The 3920-nt window shown below is 44.5% G+C and overlaps 1 non-coding gene across 1 annotated transcript; it reads left to right on the forward strand.

Annotated features, from left to right (window-relative positions):
- The first annotated feature begins 2620 nt into the window (after nt 1–2620).
- Nucleotides 2621–2914, forward strand: LOC138581620 (small nucleolar RNA U85). Its single transcript, XR_011304682.1, has one exon. It is a non-coding gene; the product is annotated as a small nucleolar RNA U85 (small nucleolar RNA).
- The last annotated feature ends 1006 nt before the right edge of the window (nt 2915–3920 follow it).

The following is a 3920-nucleotide window of genomic DNA, read 5'->3' on the forward strand; positions in this document are numbered from 1 at the left end:
GCAATCGCGTGATGATGCATATAAATAGTCGGCCATTTTGTGAGATCCGTATCGACTACAACGATCGGATCTCGCATGCGGGTCATGAAACGGAATTCTGTAAAGCACAAACCCAAGGTGAGTAAGGGATTTTGATTTAATGTACAATCCCAATACAAACAGGGTTATAACGGGACCAATAACCTTTTGGCTCAATCTTTTTGTTTACATTTTCTACTAGTTGGCCAATATTTGCCAAGATGAGCCTAAAGCATGAGAGATCAGCTCAACAGCATAAAACGTGAAACAAGGACATAATCAAATAGATTGGAACTAATACTTGAAAATCTTGATCCTTTGAAGTAAGTCACCTAGCTACCCTGTACATTTACTTTCATTACTATTTAACGTGCATTGAACCCAAAGGTAGAACGAGCATCCAAGCCTAAATATTCTTGTTCCCTTACCTTGCAGGCAAAATCATGTTTTGAAATTAATAAACATCAAACTTGACCACTACAACCCTCCCGATGAACCATCCGAGGGGATGGAGAAACACGTGTAGAGGGGATATCCAGTTTTCCTTGCCAAGAAATGGCATTTTGAATTGCAAATCTCAGATGTGATACAGTCATAAAGTTTTTTTTAATGAATCTATTTTCAAATTGAATGGAACTATGAATAATCTGTGAAAAGCAAGCATCAAATTATCTGTATGAATGTAATACAGAGCACACACAGACGAAATATAATTTAATAAACTACTATTTAAAACTCTTGGAGCGCACCAAATCATCTCTGTTGCTACTTTCAATTAATTTCAAGCACTGGACAGTCGCATTGTTTCAGAGACCTGGTGCTGCAAACATCATTGAAACATAAACCATAGCAGGAAACTCACCATAGCTGTTCAGACTGGACCAAATTAACATTTTTGCAGGTTGAGAACTAGACTGTTGCAGTAGTCCACCCTAGAGAGGATCATGGCTCCGGAGACTGAGTCTCTGGGGGAAGGTGAGAAAAGGTAGAATACCTCTGCGGAGGTGCGGTTTGTAGTGGGACTTCAGTAGTAAAAAATATTAGTGATGTGAGACAAGGATAGAGTGGAGTCGAAGATGACCCCCAGATTCTTTTTGCCTCGGAAGGTGGAGGCGCAGGGCTGGCCAGAGGAAGGCGGCAGCAGGGGTCCCAATAGGGACAGTCTGTCCTACTGGCATTGAGGCTGAGGTTGTTTGTAGCACACCACGAGTGAATTGACAGTCTGGTATGAGGTGAGGAAGAGGCTAAGGGTAGCCTGAAGGAGAACTGGGCCATGTACCCATTGAAAAACAGGGGATAGGTGTGATGGGGGAGAGGAAGGACCCCCAATTCCACCCGGGATGGGCAGCCAGTCAGAAAGGTTAGCCACGCCAGATGGCACCCGACAATACTTTCCACATGAAGCTCTGGTCTTATCTTTTAAAATACTGTCTTACCCTTCTTATTACACTAATCCCCTGCTTTCGGGGCTTGATTTGTGAATATTTGAACACCATAAATTACATTTTCGTGTTTCCTTTTGCACTGCTCGATTTCTCTGACCCCGGCAGGCCCTTCTGGTGAATGAGTGTAACGTTGACTGGCTTTGTCACATCTTGGTCTTCTGTTGTGCGCTGTGGGTCCAGCAACTGTCTTAAAAGTGTCACCAGCACCCAGTGTTTTACCCCAGGAACTAGCCCGCAATAATTTTCCCTTTAGGAATTTGGTGATGCCTTTTACAATTTGTAATCTCCTTGTTTTCTATGTATTTCCTCTTCAAGGCTCCTCCTCTTGGCGGATGAACACTGGAAAGTTAGTGACCGGTAGCTTTTGCTTAGAATTGGATGTCGCACTGCTTTCATCTTTGCACCGGCTGCAGTTCTGATATTACTTTGCGGTTCAGATGAGGCTTGCCATTACTGCATTACCAGCAGTGTTTTGAGTTCAGGGTGTTATGACTGATTGCTTCTGAGTTTCTGGGTTTGTTCACACATGGCTTCTTTTCTCCTGCAGCCTGTTTTCTGATAATGCAGCATCCCAACATCTGTCAAGTGAGAACACGATTTCTGCAACACTTCCTGGGGACTGAAACCTGCATGCCTGGTGAGTGGGCATTTGGGCAGGCCCATGTGATTTAAGCTGACCCACGCCTTTCAGGGACTATACAATTGCCCAATGTTCCCCCATTCAACTGCTATTTTTGCATGTACCTTTCCACCTTACGAGGGTTCAAGATGAGTGGCAGCCCTACTTCCTCACCTCTCTAGGAAATATGCTGGTAACATTGAAGATCTTGATCTCCATCTGTCTCACTCTACTGACAGATTGGATTGGTGATCTGTAAACTGGTTTTGTGGAGGCATCTGTTCCTAGCTGCATATACCACTTTTTTTTTTGTCGTTTGCGCATCCTTCTCCATAATGAACTTGTTTCTATCCACGGACTTTTCTTTTTATCGTGTCTTACCAATAATACTTTACCATTACTATTCGCAGTGCACAAGAAAAATAAACTTCTGGATCGCTAGAATAATTAATATTAAAGCGGCATTGGAGGAAATGTGTTTTTAAAAATCTCTGCAGTAGCTCGCTGTCCCCACATTCCCCCAACTTCACATTCAGAAGCCAAATGATGATCCTTGGGCGAAGGTGACCCTGCTGGCTGGGCCTGGCCCTGTTGCCCCTTACCTCCAACCTGGTTCGTAATCTTGGTGGGTGATGCTGAGCTGTGCACACTCTCTGTAAGGCCGGACCAACAATAAACTGCAGACTCTTTCCTAAGCTGCCTGAAAGGAAGAGGTAGTCTGGGAGGAGCTGCAGACAAGCGGTTTCCCACGTCCATGAGGTCAAGGGGTTACAGGGCTGTGGTCACATGCAGCTGCATGGTAAGATCAGCAGTCTTTGGTAATCTGATGGCAATGAACATTGGAGTATGTTATGTTGAGAGTAACCTTGAACTGGGTGCACGCCCTCCACCGCAGTTAAATATAATTTCTTTACCAGCACATGTCTGATTTCTTGCCTGTTTTCTTCTGTCTCCTTACCTATTCAGTTGCTGCTTTTCTCTCTGCATTGGTGACTTGGAAAGACGGAGAACATCCGATCTTATCCTGTTGCCAGTCTGAAGCTCGTTTTGCTTCTGCAGCGACTGCTGAATCTGTTTGAAGGCTGCCGTTGGGCCACCTACCTAGGCATAAGGACCATCATGTGGTTAAGGTAAGAGCACAGAGGCAGTGTTCTTAGATTTGCCCGATTAGTTTAAATTAACCTGTCGCTTCAACATGACTGACCACACTGGTCTGGCTTTGTCCAGATCTTTCTCTCTCCCAGGCCATAATGTTGGTGGTCTATGGCAAGTTGTACCTGCTCGCTGCAAACAGTACCAACTGTATTGCAGTGTCGATTGTTTTTGCCATGTTAGTCGGATGAGAGATCCCGAGAGTGGGTACACCCAATTATGACTAGTTCTAATTGGGTCGAGTATAATGTAACCTGGCTACAGTGCAACTAGTGTGGCATGACTTTAAATCCTTTAGTACTAAATGGCGGCATTTTGCTCTGTGGCATCCATACTATAGGCATTCTTGTCTCTTTTTTTTTTCTCCCAATACTCATATAGTGTGAATGTTACCTGGTTGGGGGCTGGTTTACAGGAGATTGGGGCAATGCTGGCTGCTACGTGGGTGTAGGGCTGTTTGCAGATGTATTCTCCTTTCCTTTGTTCTTAAAGACCCAACTCGTATGCATTCTAGCCCATTGCTTCTCGCCACAATTCTTTCAAGAATATCATACCACTCTGCCCAACAGCTGGCTCTTGAAACGCAGGTTTTCACTGCCTATGCTTCCTGATGCAATCCAATATTTGTCTTGCCAGACCTCCCAAGCTCACGGTTGTGCAACCTGCTGCTGATAATGCAGTGAATA

This window comes from Ambystoma mexicanum, chromosome 3p (genome assembly GCF_040938575.1).
Source record: "Ambystoma mexicanum isolate Mex_15411 chromosome 3p, UKY_AmexF1_1, whole genome shotgun sequence".
In the NCBI taxonomy this organism is placed as follows: domain Eukaryota; kingdom Metazoa; phylum Chordata; class Amphibia; order Caudata; family Ambystomatidae; genus Ambystoma; species Ambystoma mexicanum.